Here is an 18501-nt window from a genome sequence, read left to right as displayed (position 1 = left end):
AAATGAATGGTGTCTGCCCCCTTTGCTCCTCATGTGCCTAGGAATAGCCTGAAATTGGTGCACTGGGGTTATCTCCTTCCTGCGTAGCATTTCAGTCTTTAAGGTCTTACCTGACTACTTGCAGCCTAATGATCTGTGGATGGAAGCCCATGCTCATGGCGCCTTTTGTTCTTTCCTTGGAATGACCAAGGAACAACAGACACCCCTCTACCATGCTGACATTACCACATTTAAAAATTGAGCAACAGATTCCACTCTGATGGTGGAAAGCATCTAATAGCCCACTTGAAATGGTCCCTTGAGAATTCTTCTTGCGCAGGTGGTGTAGACCTGGGATAGTTGCTCTTACACCATCCCCCTTTCTACTCTGTACAGGGGCATCACTAGCACGAAAGGGACACTGGTTGGGCTATTCCTATGTCCCAGTGATCCCCAGCTGCTGGAATGACCAACTAGGGCTGTGAACTGCTAACGCAAGATGGAGCAGTCTTCAGGCTGGTCTACATCCCATTGCAGACTGGCCTGGCATCTGACAGTCCAAAGATTGGAATGAAGCCAGGGTGGCTTCGCACCACCTTCCTCCAGAGCTGTACAAAGGCTGAACGGGAACTTGGTGATTGGAAAGACTGTTGTTCTGCTTCAGAAAGAACAAAACTGCTGATTTAAAGCCAACAATGTGATTACAAAACCAGCTCTGTCAAATGTATAACTGAAAACCCCCGTTCAGATGAAGTCAGTAAGTTGAGATTTGTTCTGATCCTCAATGCAAGTGTAACCAGAGTTTTTGTTGGTGGTTTGTTTAGGGATTTTTTGCTCTAACTTTCTTGTTTCCCTGGTAGTGGGGGATGAGGCAATTTAAGAAGAAAAGCAAAATCAGACATACCATATTATTTACCCAGGAGACCAGATGAGCTCATTTAGAAGAAAACTTTAAAGAACTTGCCATGCTGGTTAAAAACTAGCTGGGTGGGGATAAATCAGGCCTCTGCTTGCCCAAAGCTAGATTGCCTGCTAAGGACCCATAAGCATAATGACAGTGTACAGTTTTCAGCTGATAACTTCAGCATTGCTGTTTGAGTAGCTCAGAGCCAAGCTGATAAGTGCTGGGAAAAACCAAGCTGTGACAAGGTGCAGAGGGCTTACCCTGGAACCAGAAAACACCCCTGGGGGAGTGGAGCAGGGCACCAAAGAACTTAATGACTTGATTTACAAGGGCTCTGGACATCTGTAACTCCCATTGACTCCAGTGTGAGCCCTAGGTGCTCAGCATCAAGAAAATCACATAAGGAAAAAGCTCTTTAAAAGCAGGCCACTCGTAGGCAGATGGGAAAGGCATGGTAGGGAGCTAGGTGGCCGCAGGGATGGCAGCCAGGCTAAGCTATGTGAGGGGTTGATTTTTGTTACAGCCCAGATGAGCCTTTTTGTTTTGTTTGAAAACCTTTTGCCTGTTGTTAAAGATCAACTGTGATGAACACTCAACATGTTTACCTTTGCACCTCGCCAGGGCGTTAGGGTGCATTAAGACTGCAGCGTTGTTCTGCTTGCTTTCATATTTGAAATAGCAGGGATGTTATATCTTCACTTCCCTTGCTTTGTTGAAGGGTATCAGCACAATTGTTGGAGGGCAACACAAGGCTGAAACCTGAATGGCCACTTCCCCTCTCTCATCTAGGATGGGGAGTCAGAATCTATGACAATCTATTTTTCCTGGTTTTCTCCCTCAACCTGCATGCCTGGCATGAGCTCCCTGAGCTGAATGGCTGGCCTAAGAGGGGCAAAGGAGTAAACCAATCACTCCTCCATACAGCCAGATCCCTCCTGCTACTTGTCTGCCAAGCCAGAAGTGTGGGCAGAGTTGGCATTGATGATGGTGATACAACATATTAAGATCAGGGTTCACCAGACTCTGGCTCTGGGTGACCTTGAGCAAGTTTCTTAACTTCTGTGTATCTGTCCATCTATAACACTGGTACAGTGATTATATGCTTCACATCTCCAGGAGAGAGTACAGTTTCGTTATTTGTTTTAAAGCACTTTCGTTCCTTAACCAAAACAGCTAAATGAATATAACAGATTCAAATTTTGAAAACTTCAACCTCAAAGCCTCCTTTCTATCAATAAGAATATGCCCAGTTTCCCTTATGACTTCTTTTTCAAACCTGGCTTCTCTTTTGCTTTCCTATTCAGGACTGACTTCCATGCAATAGCCTGTCTATGCACTGATGTCCCGCCCCACTGTTAATGCAACTTAGGCCTTGGCTACACTTGCGAGTTACAGCGCAGTAAAGCAGCCCCGGGCGCCCTAGCTCACTCTCCGTCCGCACTGGCAAGGCACATAGAGCGCTCTGACTCCACAGCTACAGAGCTGCTGGTACTCCACCTCAGCGAGTGGAATAACATTTGCTGCACCCCCACTGGAGTGCCGCGGCGCCAGTGTGAACGAGGTGTTGCGTTACTGCGCTGTGATCAGCTTCCCGAAATGTCCTATAATCCCCTTAAGTCAAGTGGCCACTCTTGTCATTGTTGTGAAATTGGCTGCAAGAATGCGGAAATGCACTTTCAAAGCTCCGTTTCGGAGAAGCCGGCTGCTTATCAGCTCCGAGGAAAAAGCAAACATTTACTGTTTGCTTTGAGTGAGTGAGAGAGAGGCGGGGGGGAAAAGAGGGGGGTCTGAACTTACAAGACAGCATGCTGACACACTCTCAGCACCCCAAAAACCCACTCTATCTCCCTCCACAGACACACAACACACTCCCTGTCACACTCCACCCACCCCCCACCCCCATTTGAAAAGCACATTGCAGTCACTTGCATGCTGGGATAGCTGCCCATAATGCATCACTCCCAATGCTGCTGCAAGTGCCGCAAATATAGGGTTACCATACGTCTCGATTTTCCTGGACATGTCCGGCTTTTTGGGCCTCAAATCCCTGTCCGGGAGGAAATCCCAAAAAGCCGGACATGTCCGGGAAAATAGGGAGGGAGGGCCCGGCTGTGCGGGGCCGGGGCCAGCGGTGCGGGGCCGGGGCTGGCGGTGCTCGGCCGGGGGCCGGGGCCGGGGCCAGTGGTGCTCGGCCGGGGGCCAGGCCGGGGGTGCTTGGCCGGGGGACGGCACCCCAGGGCTCGCGCCGAGCTGGGCGGGAGATGCCGGGGCCAGAGCCTCTTGGCATGGGCCGGCTGGCCGCCAGAGGGAGCCGCTCAGCCAGGGGGGCCGGACTGGGCCGCGCTGCACCCTGCCTCAACCCTAGCCCCAATCCCCAGCTTACCTGCTGCCTTCCTGTTTCAGGCTTCCCGCGAACATTTGATTCGCGGGAAGCAGGGGAGGGGGAGGAGCAGGGGGCGGAGTGTTCAGGGGAGAGGGCAGAGTTGGGACGGAGTTGGGGCGGGGAAGGGGCGGAGTTGGGGCGGGACCGGGGCCCCGTGGAGTGTCCTTCTTTTTTAAAACTAAAATATGGTAACCCTACGCAAATGTGGCCACGCCAGTGCTCTTGAAGCTGTCAGTGTGGACAGACTGCAGCGCTTTCCCTACTGCGCTCTACGAAGGCGGGTTTAACTCACAGCGCTCTACATCTGCAAGTGTAGCCATGCCCTAAGTGTCTTATCTCTTTATGCTGTCACGGTCTGGCTAGATGAGTTTTCCACAATAACCTAACTCCCAGACTAACTTATTTACACTTGTTGATACTGATCTTCCTGTTCCATCTGCTAATTCAGGACCTGATTCTGCATCACTGATTCACATGAGCAGTCCCTTATTCAATGGAGCTCTCACATGCATAAGAGCAGTAGGGTGGGCCCCAAGTCACTTATACAATCTCTTTGAATCTGGTTGCACTGTTTCTCCTTTCTTTGCCCTGCTTTACATGTTAGTATTAGAAGCTGCCATACTTGGGTGCCTGGAGGGGTAGAGATCCAGCAGTAGCTGGGGATGGGTAAAGTATAGGGAATACTAGGATAGGGGGAGCAAAAAAGAATAAAAAACATTAAAAAGGAAAAAACACACAGAAAAATAAAATAAACAGTGAAACTACAAAAAGAGAGTGAGTGTGCAACTACTGTACTTGGAACCAGGGCCCTTAAAGACAGGGAACCCATCTGCCTATCCACTGTGAGATTGAGCATTCCAGAATGGGCATCGCTGCTAGTTTATCTATACATTCACCTCATAAACTCATAGAATTTAAGGCCAGAAGGGACCATCATGATCATCTAATCTGACGACCTGCACATTTCAGGCCACAGAACCTCACCCACCCACTCCTGTAAAAGACTTATAACTTTTGGCTGAGTTATTGAAAAACTTCAAGTTACAGAGAATCCACCATTTACTCTAGTTGAAATCTGGAAGTGACTCATGCCCCATGCTGCAGAGGAAAGCGAAACCCCCCAGGTCTCCGCCAATCTGACCTGAGGAAAATTCCTTCTCAATCCCACATATGGCAGTCAGTTAGACCCTGAGCACATTGGCAAGACCAAACGGCTATACACCAGGGAAATAATTCTCTGTAGTAACTCAGAGCCATCCTCGTCTAGTATTCTATCACCAGCCGTTGGGGATGTTTGCACCTGGCAGTCAATGCTTCTATATTACTGCTATAAAAACTCTACAGCTAGGGCTTGTGTTTTGGGGGGACAATAATTTAATTGGGGTGGGGGATATTTTTAGGAATTTTTGAGTTCTATGTAAACACCAGGGTGTTTCAGGGCTTTCTCTTTGTATGTACACATAATACTGTTTCAAACTGCACTACGTTAAAGTACACTAGGCAACCTTTAGTGCATACCAGCAGGGTCTACATGGACCAACCAATGTGCAACATGTTAGTTGTTGTCTTTTGTATGGCATTTTAGAATCATAGAATCATAGACTTTAAGCTCAGAAGGGACCATTATGATAATCTAGTCTGACCTCCTGCACAATGCAGGCCACAGAATCTCACCCACCCATTCCTGTATCAAACCTGTATCTGAGCCATCGACATCCTCAAATCGTGGTTTAAAGACTTCAAGGTGCAGAAAATCTTCCAGCAAGTGACCCGTGCCCCACACTGCAGAGGAAGGCGAAAAACCCCAGGGCTTCTGCCAATCTGCCCTCGAGGAAAATTCCTTCACGACCCCAAATATGGTGATCAGCTAAACCCTGAGCATGTGGGCAAGACTCACCAGCCAGCAGGGCCGGCACAACCCATTAGGTGAGCTAGGTGGTCGCCTAGGGCACTAACATTTGGGGGGCGGCAACCGCGGTGGCCGGATCTTCGGCCGCCCCAATCATTGTCAGCATTTTGGGGGCTGGATCTTCCGCCGCCTAGAGCGGCAAAAAAAGCTGGCAGCGCTCCTGCCAGCCAGACACCCAGGAAAGAATTCTCTGTAGTAACTCAGATCCCACCCCATCTAACATCCCATCACAGACCATTGGGCATATTTACCGCTAGTAGTCAAAGACAAATTAATTGCCAAAATTAGGCTATCCCATTATACCATCCATAAACTTATCAAGCTTAGTCTTGAAGCCAGATATGTCTTTTGCCCCCACTACTCCCCTTGGAAGGCTGTTCCAGAACTTCACTCCTCTGATGGTTAGAAACCTTCATCTAATTTCAAGGTTAAGCTTCCTGATGGCCAGTTTATATCCATTTGTTCTTGTGTCCACATTGGTACTGAGCTTAAATAATTCCTTTCCCTCCCTGGTATTTATTCCTCTGATATATTTTATAGACAGCAATCATATCTCCCCTCAGCCTTCTTTTGGTTAGGCTAAACAAGCCAAGCTCTTTGAGTTTCCTTTCATATGACAGGTTTTCCATGCCTCGGATCATCCTAGTAGCCCTTCTCTGAACCTGTTCCAGTTTGAATTCATCCTTCTTAAACATGGGAGATCAGAACTGTACACAGTATTCCAGATGAGGTCTCACCAGTGCCTTGTATAACGGTACTAACACCTCCTTATCTTTACTGGAAATACCTCACCTGATGCATCCCAAGACCACATTAGCATTTTTAATGGCCATATCACATTGGTGGCTCATAGTCCTCCTGTGATCAACCATTACTCCGAGGTCCTTCTCCTCCTCTGTTACTTCCAACTGATGCCTCCCCAGCCTCTTCTTATTAATCCCTAAATGCATGACCTTGCACTTTTCACTATTAAATTTCATCCTATCACTATTACTCCAATTTACAAGGTTATCCAGATCTTCCTGTATGATATCCCGGTCCTTCTCTGTATTAGCAATACCTCCCAGCTTTGTGTCATCCACAAACTTTATTAGCACATTCCCATTTTTTGTGCCAAAGTCAGTAATAAAAAGATTAAATAAGATTGGTCCCTGTAGGGAGCCAGGGAGGCTTCCTTTGGAACCTGAGGGTAAAGGGCCGCTCTCTCAGCCTGAGTGGGCGGGGCCAGGCCAAGATCACTCCAACCCCTGGAAGGGGAGGGGCGGGACAGGAGGTACAAAGGGCGGGGTCCTTAGCTTAGTCAGGGCAGCACCAGGGAGGGAGGCAGACGCAGACTGCGGGTTGCTCCCTTCAGACCCTGCTGCCATGCCAGGGGAGGCCCTGGACCAGGGGAATCCGGACCTGCAGAAAGACTGGAGCTACCAGGACTGCCAGCAGCCGAGTACCCTGAGACACCGGAGGAGCCTGAGCCAGAGGGAGAGCTGGAGCTGCCAGCAGCTGATGACCCAGCCGACCCGCCTCAGGACCAAAACCCAGACAGCGCCACAGCCTTTTGCTGGCACTCCCCTGCCTGAGGGGTGCGCCACAGACGTTTGCCGGCGCCCCCCTTCCTGAGGGGGGTATTGGCATAGACCGGAGAGAACCGCTAACAATCCCGAGGGTGGCATTGATTACAGTGTCAACGAGATTGGTGTGGGAGCTGCTGCACCAAACTGGTGTGCAATGCTTCACTCTTGACAAGACCGGGGCTTGGACAGACGTTCAAAGCATGCATGCATCATGTCCCCAGGATGTGTCAGCAATCTTCTGGGTGATAACCCTTGTCTTTATCTTCTTTTTGGTGTTGTCATAGTGTTGGCAATTGCTCAGTGTCGGTTCAAGGGTAACCCCCAAGTACCATGGATTGTGGTCATGCTAAAGAGGCAGCCAGCATGTTAGTGTGCTTTAAAAATTACACCCCTGTAGTGCTCATTACTGCTCCATGTCAACAAGCCCCTAGATTCAAGTTGGGGAGCAGAGACATTGCTCATATAAACCAACTGGATTGGGAAAGGGGTGAAGGCAGCACAAATTGAGTAACTATTCTCACTATTTTTCCAGTGTCTATTGGATAAACACCAATTTCATTTTTATTTATTTTATTGATTAAGGAGTGTTTGTTTATCAGTTAAAATCCAAAAGCAGACACCTATCTATAACCAACCTATTAAATGTTTTGTTAAAACCTTTGTACTACTTACAAAGCACCAAATACTTTAAATATATTGGGCAAACAGCACCATACACTTCCAGTGTGAAGTAACAGCTGCTGGAGCCCAGATACATTCACAAGCAAAACACATGAAGTTGAGTAAAAGTTTCCAAAATGTAAAGGCACCTACATCATAAGTCTAAACCCACTACATATGGGATATCTCCTAAATTTGGGATGTTTGACTGAAGGGTTTTGGTTCAGGAGGTCCTCCATTGTGGGGACTTTCTTAATCACTGGGAGGTAAAGTGCATTAATCTGGACCTGTTGCTGCATATGTCTCTTATTTTGAATATATAATCCTCTCCTCCAACTACCTTTTACACAATGCACATTGCACACTCTGATTTCTCTCAGTCCCACCCTCCACTCCATTATTTTCCCCCTTCCCTCAGCAAGAGCTGCAAGACAGAAGAGTCTTTAATAACTGGAGCTCATTAAAACCTTTTAGCACCTCCTTTTTTCTGGGAAGATGAGACAGAACTTGAAAGTCTGCAAGTCTGGTAACTGAAATGCAGTCTTTTGTAAACAAGTGCATCCATGTTTAGGATCCTGGGGTTATTATGAACCACAAGTTTCAGGTCTTCATGATCCATTCAGATTAAGTTCACAATAAGATCTGATCAGATATGGCACAAACAGTGTTTCTGAACATCCATTTGAATTCCAAATAGTTTTTGGTTTGATAACCTTCATAAGTCTTTATAATTAATTTCTTCTGAATGGGTTTTTGTTTACAAAATTGTGCAAGAAATGGCCTTTCTTCATATGCAGACAGGATATTTGTGAATAAGCAAGATTATCTTTTTGCTGTACTTTATTCATTATTAAAACTGGTTGCAAATTTTCCATTGTAAAGTGTTTTCACTGGAAAATACAGCGCTTACTAAATTTTTATATTCCAGGAAGCAACATTTTGAAATGTAGTGTTTTGTTCCAAATCAACATTTTGTATTTTATTCTGTTTCAAAATGTCAGATTTGTTTGTTTTGATATTTCTTAATTGAAATGTTTGGGAACTTTTCAGTATTTCTTCTTTTCATCATGATCTGAGAGAAAAACAAATGTCAAAATGATGGAATTTCCCCCAGGATGAAAATTCCATTTTCCTGCTATCTCGATTCATTATTCGTCATGAGTTAGCTGGAGGTTCAAAGTTACATTTGCACAGCACAGAAAAGAAGAATACTTAGCTCTTACTTAGCATTTTTCACCTGTAGATCTCAAAGGGCTTTACAACAGATAGTAAGTATTGGGAAACTGAGGCACAAAAAGTGAAGTGGTTTGTCCAAGCAGATCAGTGGAGGAGTGAGGAATAGAACTCAATCTCCTCCTCCCATTGTCTTATCCGCTAGTCCAGAAACATTGCCATATTTTCAGCACTTAGGTGACTGCTCATGCACCATTGACAATGAACAGCAAGTAACATAAATGAACAGTTCATGAACAACCTGATGTGTGAAAATTGTTCATCACCTTATTTGGCACATATTTATGATAGTAACTACAGAATTGATCTGGCAATGGTTCACAAACAGAAAAAGGAATACATTTGTATTGTGGTTTATTTGCAATGTCGAGTCTGCTCAGCTCTATTCATAATGCAGAATTTCTAAAGTAACTGTGAGTAGATGATTGTTTCCTGGGAATTTAATATTAGCTCCTTCCACTGTCCTCTCTAAAGCATACTAACAGACTAGTATTATAGCAATACAAATGGAGGTTTGTGGTTGTTTGAATGGCTTACACTTGACTTAATACTTCACAAAAAAGGATTAAACATTTATTGGAAAAGAATGGCATCTTCAGTTATATTAGCTAAAATAATAATGATCATTGCTACCAACCCTCATGCTTCAGGGCACATGCTGATTCCCCAGAGTGGTCAGAAAGAAATTTCTTCTCACACCTTCTTTTAAGACATCTGGCACTGGCCATTGACAAAGACAGGGCATCAAACAAGGGGCCAAATTCCAATCTTGCTTACACTGGTTTAACACTGACGTAAGTCCATCAAGTCTATCAATGGAATAGCGCCTGGTTTACACAACTGTAAGTCAGATCTAAATCTGGGCCTAGATGAACCAGTTTTCTGTTCCATATGTGAACCCCTAAATTCTTACACTGTGAAGGAGCCTTGCAGCTTCTTTTGTAAATCATTGGCTTGTTTGTGTTAGTATTTACTAAATAAATGCAAAAACTGCCTGGAAAAAAAGGCCTTTGCCTTTGGAATCAGCTGTGTGGGGCAACATTTTATAGCACAGGGGAAACATAATATCGAGTATGTGTTTACAAGGTGGGGGTGAAGATGGGAAAGTCAGCAGCTGGTCCAGTAACATATATTACCTCGCCTACATTGTCTCTCTAACATACTGGGACTGACATGGCTACAACTACACTGCATATAGCAGAATGATAAAGGCAATTGTGCAGAGCAGCAACATTATTGCTGCCAAGCTGATTAGCCATACCTCAGAATTCATAGAGGGCTCCTATGAATCCTCCTGAGGAAAATAGCTAATAATTTCAGTAACAAAGACAGGTGCCATATCTCCAGTTATGCAAACACATCACACAGTAACAGAAAAAAAAAATGCCAGAGAGAACAATCCATATTCTTATTGGCAACATCTGTAGCCGAACCTCTGAGGACTGAGCTTTTCCTTCAGGCCCAAATGTGTGAAGCAGACAATGATGTGGTCAGAATTGTGATTATCCTGCAAGTTAATAATGCTTCAGTAAAACTCATTACACAGCTAATGCATTAAGGCACAACTCCTTATAATTCTACTCCATGCAGGATAAATCGTGCTGGTAAGTGTCTCATTTCAGCCCTGGGCATCTCCCACTGCGCCAGGCTGATGAGCCCTTAAGGAGAAAGAAAAACATATTCCTGTTGTGAAATATTCTGTCTGTATTCATTGCATTTGCTTATTCTGCAGGAGGCCTGTTTCCTGCACTACAGAGTGAAAAGGATTTCCTTGTTGAAATGTCACCATAACAAACACTCGCACACTATGTATTGTGGCTTTGTTGTATTTTCTTTTAACCCTTGAATGGCTTTTTGATTTTTTTTAAAGGGTTCAAACAGGAGCTGCCCCCCAAATTGAAATCCAAACATTGTTTTGAGGTCTAAAGAAGCTAGAATACTGGTTTTATCCCTTTGTTTTTCATTCTCACATGTCTCTCTATCTAGCTTCAATCAGAAATAGCACATTATTAGAAGAAAAACTGTTCTCATGGTGTTTGCATCCTGCCTGGAACCACTGTACATCTGAGAAGGAGGAAGCCTTTTCTTACGTGACTCCAGCAGATGCAAAAGGTTTGGAGGCAACTTAGATAAGGTATGTAACTAATCTGAATTCCAGAGGCTTATGGTATTTACACCCATCCCTACCTAGAGGCGCAATCCTGCTAACACTTATGTATATGACAATTAGGCTAGTCACAAATAAACTTATTCACATGCTTTTCTGTCTGTATACAGGCAGGCTGAGGTGTCACAGAAACACCACAGGCAGTTTGGGGTAACCCAACCTGCCTTGTATACTCTGAAAACCTCAACAAATAACTCTGGGTTTGTATGCATGGAATCAAAACCTCTAAGCAAGCACAAGACTTCCTTGAGGTATCTGACTAGACCATTTAAGTTGTACCCTCAGGACCAATCATAAGCTGCACTGGGACAATTTTTGTCCTCAGTGTTTTACCTTACTGCTGAAGCTTTGTACTGGCTGACAGTTGAGATGGGAGTCACCCATACTAGCAATTTTTTTACCCTTTAATACCAGTGAGTAGCCCTGTACCCATGGAAGCACGTGTATAGAACTGAAGCAGGTGTTTTCACCACCAACTATGTCATTTAGCCCTGCTGCAATAGTGGAAATTTTTAAGGGAAAAAAGGCCTGAGGAAACATAGCCTTGGTGTCCAGCCTTGAACTTGATTCTGACTGACAGGGTACACTACTGCTTCGGCAACCATGGTGGCTACCTGGTTTTGACATGTCTGTGCTTAGATCCTACTGTGATTAGCACCTTAAAAATATCATAGGTAGATAGATAGAATCCATCCCACCTGGTTCCCAGGGGATAGTGTGGGTAAGTGAAACTGGTTTTGAAAGGCAGTTGCTTAAGAAAATGCAATGATGTTAATTAGCATTAGGCTGATCCAGTTGTACAATTCTCAGGAGTCAGGGAACACTGATTTTTGTTCTTGAATATTCCTGGATGGTGAGAAGCCTCATGAAAAGCTAAAAATAGGGCTGGTCTGCATCTAAAATTTAGGTTAACCTAGAGTCGCAACTGTAGTGTCTGTAGTGTAAACAAGCCCTAAGGGCTTGTCTTCACTACCCACCTGGATCGGTGGGTAGAAATCGATCTCTCGGGGATCGAATTATAGCGTCTCGTCGGGACGCGACTGTGACGGGTTGGATCACAGAAACCCCCTTGGGAGCTGCCACCTAATGTGCAAAGACTACCCCCGCTTCTGTTTTCCCTGCCAGCTCAGGACTCCAGCACCCTGTCTTGCTGAGCCAGACACTCCCGTCTGCTCCAACACAGACCCAGGATCTGAATCACTTGTCCCAAAGCTGCAAGTTTACCTGAAAACAGCTCACAGTAGTGTGCTTGTCTTTAGCACTCAGATACCCAACTCCCAATGGGGTCTAAACCCAGATAAATCCGTTTTACCCTGCATAAAGCTTATGCAGGACAAACCCATAAATTATTTACACTCTATAACACTGATAGAGAGATATGCACAGTTGTTTGCTCCCCCAGGTTATTAATACATACTCTGAGGAAATTACTAAATAAAAAGTGATTTTATTAAATACAGACAGTAGGATTTAAGTGGTTCCAAGTAGTAACAGACAGAACAAAGTAAGTCACCAAGCAAAATAAAATAAAATGCGCAAATCTATGCCTAATCAAACTGATTACAGATAATCTCACACTCAGAGATGCTTCAGTAAGTTTTTTCTCAGACTGAACACCTTCCAGGCCTGGGCACAATTCTTTCCCCTGGTACAGCTCTTGTTGCAGCTCAGGTGATAGCTAGGGGATTCTTCATGATGGCTCCTCTCCCCCTCTGTTCTCTTCCACCGCTTTATATATCTTTTGCATAAGGTGGGAACCCTTTGTCCCTCTGGGTTTCCTTCCCCTTCCCCCACTGGAAAAGCACCCAGGTTAAAGATGGATTCCAGTTCAGGTGACATGATCACATGTCACTGCAAGACTTCATTGCCCACTTGCCAGCACACACATATACAGGAAGACTAACAGGTAAACACAGCCATCTGCAGACAATGGTCCTTGTTAATGGGAGTCATCAAGATTCCAAACCATCATTAATGGCCCACACTTTACATAATTACAATAGGCCCTCAGAGTTATGTTTTATATTTCTAGTTTTAGATACAAGAGTGGTACATTTCTACAAATAGGATGATCACACTCAGTAGATTATGAGCTTTGCAATGATATCTTACAAGAGACCTTTTGCACGAAGCATATCCCAGTTGTATTATATTCACTTATCATCAAATCTTTATAAAACTATCCCAGTTACATTATATTCACTTATTATCATGTTTTTATAAAACCATATAGACTGCACAACATCACAGCAACAATCAATCCCCAAATCGACGCTGTCAACGGGGGAGCCACGGTGGTCGATTTGCCGTCATCCTCACAGCGGAGTAAGTCGGCTCGGATACGTCGAACTTAAATCGATTCCCGCCCCCCAGTGTAGACCTAGCCTAAGACTCCCTCCCTCCCTCATGCTTAAATAAAGCTATTTTTCTGCAGTCTGAATGTTGGTAAATATTACCTTGAGGCCACCCACACCTGCTGTTTGGGTTTAGGCATTAGAAAAGCATTCAGTCTGGCTGGTCATTAACTTTGCACAGAATAAGCGACTTTAGAAAAAGCAGAACCTTATCAAGGCAGATTATCAAAAAGGCCTTTAAATCTGTACTTATAATTTTTCATGTTGATGACATTGGACATGAACATTTTGGGTGCCAAAATATTCAGAATAACAAGATCAGTGTGTATACACACGTGCTATTTTCACATACAGCGCTGAGGTTAGATATGTCAGAAAACACGAACACCCAAAACCGGAGGTCTGAACGTGTAAGCAGGGTTGAGGACACTTTCAAAACCAGGACCAGACGTGTGTTCTCATCACATCATTCTCCTTTCTGTCTGTGCTCAGGGTATGAGAAAAAAGCTGCAACGTAAAAAAAACAACCAACTGGGAGGTTACTGATTAAAAGCCAAGAATACAAGACAGGAACAACTGTTAGGCTACGCAATTGCTGAAGATAATTAAAGGTGAGCTAAAGTTCCCTAGCTCACATATAGTACAATGTGTTCTCAGTGCAGAGCCAAGCAAGCCATCTGATTGTTGAATTAGATTTATGCAGTGAAAATGTCAATTGTTTGCAAATGTCCTGATTTGAAAAAGGAAAGGTTCAAACCTTATTTTACTATTTTACTGAGAGATTTAAGTGGGCTGCAGTTACAGGCAGCCTTGCAACGCTTATAAATGTCTATGTGTAAGTCCATTACATTGTGTTACATTTTTATGTCATTCAGTCTCTTAGAGAAGGGGAAAACGTAAGGCCTAGTCTTAAAAGGTGCTGAACTGCCTCATTCCCCAGGAACACTCAGCATCTTGCAGAAATGTGCCCTTAATTTGCCTGCAAAGTATTTCTTCAAAGAGAGTTTTAAAATGGCAAAACAAAGTTATCCAATACTCTAATAGGAATGACACAGTTAAGCTCCCCTTGCTGACTTATCTGTGCTGTAACTATGAAATAAAGCACGTGAACATATGGGACCTCAGGCAGGGGAATCGGGTACTTGCTATGTAACCCTCACAAATCAGTTAATTTCTCTCTCTCTCTCTCTCTTTTTTTTTTTTTTTTAAATTTTCAATAGCATCTGAAGCAAGCTGAGTTGAACAGCAAGTAAACAAATGAACAGAACACTCCACCCTTCCTCTTATTTGAACGCTGTGCAGTTAATTGAGAATGTGATCGACCAGTCCTTCCCTTGCTGCCAGGGCAAACTCTTGTAAATTTACGTCGCCAGTCTTCTACAGAGCAACAGCAGCACTTGCCCTTCCGCTTGCCGTTTGTTTGGACAGCCAGTGGCACTGCTCAGGGAGAAAGTAAGACATAATGGATCTGAATCTCACATCTGCGTGGTATGAGTGGGTGTTCTACTGCGTACACTGTTGTATCGTGGGAGGACAGGGTATCACTGCCATTTTGGTTGCTGCAGTAACTCCACTATGACACAAAAAATCCCTTCCCAGTCAGTACACAAAGAGAATATGAAGAAGGTGATTTGCAGTCCCTGCTATATCGTGCTGTTTGTTGTAATAACAGGATAAGTAACAGGCAGGAAAAGATGGAGTTGAGGGTTTCCCCACCCCCGCGTCTATTTATCCCTCTTGACCCTTGAGCATCACCTTTCAGGCAGCCAGCTCACAGCATCTGTGAGCTGGAGTTCTTTGTTCCTTTTCCCTAGACCAAAATTATCCACCTTTTCAAAACACAATTGGTGAGATATTTAATTAGTGTAAATCAGCATGGATCGATTGACTTCAGTGCTCTGCAGAACTCTGGTGACTTGCACTGACTTCAATAGAGCTAGCCAATTTACACCAGCTGAGAATCTGCTCCCATAACACTAACTCTTTTAAACCTGTACATGTAACCTCGGTTCTTCATTCAGTTCTTCCTAAGGCACAACTCCAGTTGAAGTCCATCAACTTTGCCCAAGTAAGGGCTGTTGTACACTAGAAAATTCAAAGTCCAAATTACAAACTCTTGGCAGATGAGATTCACCTAAGGAGAGTTCCGAGGAAACAAAATGTCATTGCTCTGTTGGACAGGAGCGGAGGGGGGGAGGGAGGATGCGGGGAGGAGAAGGAATCATTGCATTGGCTGAAAGTGTAAACTGTCTGCTAAGACTTTATATGAAGAACTGGTGTGGGGTGAATCAGGCCTGAAGCACTGTCTTGTGCAATAGCCAGTCAGCAGGAAGAACATACTGTCATTGCCCTGGGAACACCCTCAAGTAGCATCTTACCCACTTCGCTACAGTTGGAACACACCCAAAGGAGCAGTGCACATAGGGACCTATGCACATGTTGACTGTCTTCCCATTTCATTGTGCAGGCGGCAGCACAGGAACGCCGTCTGACTACTCTACAGGATGTGGTGTACATTGGAGTAATAGTCAGGCTGAAGTGCTGCTGTCTTGACTACCTTTTCTATTAAGATAACAAATAAAAATGTTTTGAAGAACTGGAAAATATTGGATCAGAAGATTTGGCCTGTTTCTCAGCAAGTGGTTATGTTCCCTTGAGTGTGATTCACAGAACCCAAACTTCCTGCACTCGTCTCATGGACTGTTAGCTGCAAACGTTTAGTCTTCCTTTAGTACAAGGACAATTTCAGTTAAATACAGAATACTGACAATACCAGTCATAATTGATTACAAGATTTCTTAGATTTTCAGAGACATTTTGAAAGCATTGCATGGGGGGAGTTTGATCACATGATTACTATTCCTATCAATGGTAAATGACACCTAAATATCTCATGGCCCTTGCACCTTATATCTCAGCTTTCATGAGAAAATGGAGGAACTTTGGGAAAGTCAGCAGCTGTCGGTAAAATGGAACTATTCTTCAGCATAGTCTATCCTGCTAGATTACATAATGGGAATAACAAAATCACATCATGCTGTATTTTTAGAAATAGCAAGCACCTTTCACCACTTTTCTGTTAAATTTTTATAAATTTCCAATCATATACCTATAGTAAAGTAAAGCAGGAAAGTGTTACAGGAGTTAGAAACATTAGAAACTTCCAAGAAAAAAAGAACTCAACAAGAAGTCCACTAAAATGATGGGGTTTAAATTAGCTGCTAACACTCAAGACAGAGACCTTGGATTCATTCAACAGATGTTCTCAGAGAGCTATCCACAATGTGCAGCGGCAGTCAAAAAAGCTAACAGCATGTTAGGAACCATTAGGAAATGGATAGATAATAAGACAGAAAATAATATGATGCCACTATATAAATCCATGGTATGCCCATACCTTGAATACTGTATAGAGTTCTGGTCACCCCATCTTAAAAAAGATATCTTAGAATTGGAAAAGGTACAGAGAAAGGAACAAAAATGAATACAGGTATGGAACAGCTTCCATATGAGGAGAGACAACTAAGATGGAATATCATAGAGGTCTATAAAACCATGAATGGTGTGGAGAAAGTGAATAAGGAAGCATTATTTACCTCTACACGTAACACAAGAAGCAGGGGTCAATAGAGAAGCATTATTTACACATCACACAATACAAAAACCAAGGGTCACCCAATGAAATTAATAGACAGCAGTTTTAAAACAAACATAAGGAAGTACTACTTCACCCAGTGCACAGTCAACCTGTGGAACTCTTTGCCAGGGGATGTTGTGAAGGTCAGAACTATAATAGGGATCAAAAAAGAATTAGTTAAGTTCATGGAGGATAGATACATCAATGACTCTTAGCCAGGATGATCAGGAATGCTACCCCATGCTCTGGGTGTCCCTAAATCTCTGACTGCCAGAAGCTGGGGATGGATCACTCAATAATTGCCCTGTTCTGTTCATTTCCAGTGAAGAATCTGGCACCAGCCACTCTCAGAAGACAGGATACTGGGCTAGATGGACCATTGATCTGACCCAGTATGTCCATTCTTATTTTCTAAAACACTGTAGGGGCAAATGGGGCGAGTGGGGGGGATTCCTTGGGATTCAAAGCCAAGGTCAAAGAGTGCTCACATTGCATCTCGGCGTATAAAATACCAGATAAACACAAGCAGTCCATTGACTATCAAATATGTCATCTGTTCTAAAGAAACAAACTGTTCAAAGAATTATCCAAACAGGTTTAGTCTCATCAGGATCTACATCATCATCAATTGCATGGTCTTCTTTGGCTTAATAAGATTACTTTATTGTGATGGCAGCCCCTCTCCTCCTCTTTTTTTAAAATTCTTGTCGTTAAGAGGAATTCACATCCCAGACGTGCTGCTCTGGCTACACTGTGCTCAGTGTAGGACCCGGGAACATTAATGTCACCTTTGCATTCCCATTACCCCAAAACCAGCTGGAGGCTGGTCCAGCCCCTGGTTTTATTCAGTATATCCTGAATGTTTAAATTAGAGGAGCGGTGAGGTCATTTCAGCAGCCAGGGATTATCAGGCCTATGGATGTCCTGCCAAGGTCCCTTTTCCCCAGGGACCATGTAAGGAGGTGGTGTGAAATTGCTATAGAAGTCTTACAGCACCCAAGGGGAATCCTCAGTGGGCCCTTAAATTGCAGCTTTGACTACTTTGAAAATATTAGACCTACATTTCCAGATGGATTCAGACTACTCCTGTATCTGGTAACAACAGATGAGGCACAATGTTGTTCTCCTACAAAAAAACTGCATTAGAAGTGAACTGCAAAGGAAAAAATCTGTTAGCGGTGTGAAGCATTGTCTGAATTAGAGAAATTTACTGGTTTTGTTCCTTCTAGAATGCTCGTAAAGCACTTTGTGTCAACAGCCAAAAGTGCTCCCAACACTTAATGTGCATGCCAGATATTGGTATAGTTTGGCTTAAAAGCTGTTTCAATCTCAACTGTTTCAGTTTGGGTACAGATGAAGGTGGGTAGGTAGCATAGGTAATTCAAATAGGATAGCATAGGTAATTCAAATAATTCCTCTATTGCAGTCCCATAGTGAAGCTGCGGCCATTCAGAATCTACTGCTCTTGGGAGCCGTGGTAGGACAGGTACCAGTGCAATAAAAATGTTGTAGCATGAAGAGCAAAACAGCAACGATTCAGATCACAAATCAACATGGCAAAGGGGCCACAAGGTACCCCTTAATACTTAAACCAGTTTTATCACACAGTCCACTATGAAGGGATCAATTCCTTAATGCAGACATGGCCTAAGACTCATCAAACTTTTCCCTCACTCCTTTACTGAGGACTGGTAAAGTAATAAGTGT

General features: G+C 43.9%; 1 long non-coding RNA gene across 3 annotated transcripts; it reads left to right on the top strand.

The window, feature by feature from the left end:
• The first annotated feature begins 10378 nt into the window (after positions 1–10378).
• On the top strand, positions 10379–16485 carry LOC117880492. 3 transcript variants are annotated; one of them, XR_004646541.1, is made up of 4 exons: positions 10379–10770; positions 13650–13768; positions 14378–14609; positions 15625–16485. It is a non-coding gene; the product is annotated as an uncharacterized LOC117880492 (long non-coding RNA). The 3 variants fall into 3 exon arrangements; XR_004646539.1 differs by having other exon boundaries at positions 14378–16485; XR_004646540.1 differs by lacking the exon at positions 10379–10770 and adding an exon at positions 13009–13128 and having other exon boundaries at positions 14378–16485.
• The last annotated feature ends 2016 nt before the right edge of the window (positions 16486–18501 follow it).

This window comes from Trachemys scripta, chromosome 7, assembly GCF_013100865.1.
Source record: "Trachemys scripta elegans isolate TJP31775 chromosome 7, CAS_Tse_1.0, whole genome shotgun sequence".
NCBI lineage: Eukaryota > Metazoa > Chordata > Testudines > Emydidae > Trachemys > Trachemys scripta.
Note: the sequence above shows the minus strand (reverse complement) of the source record. Positions and strands in the feature narration are given on the sequence as shown.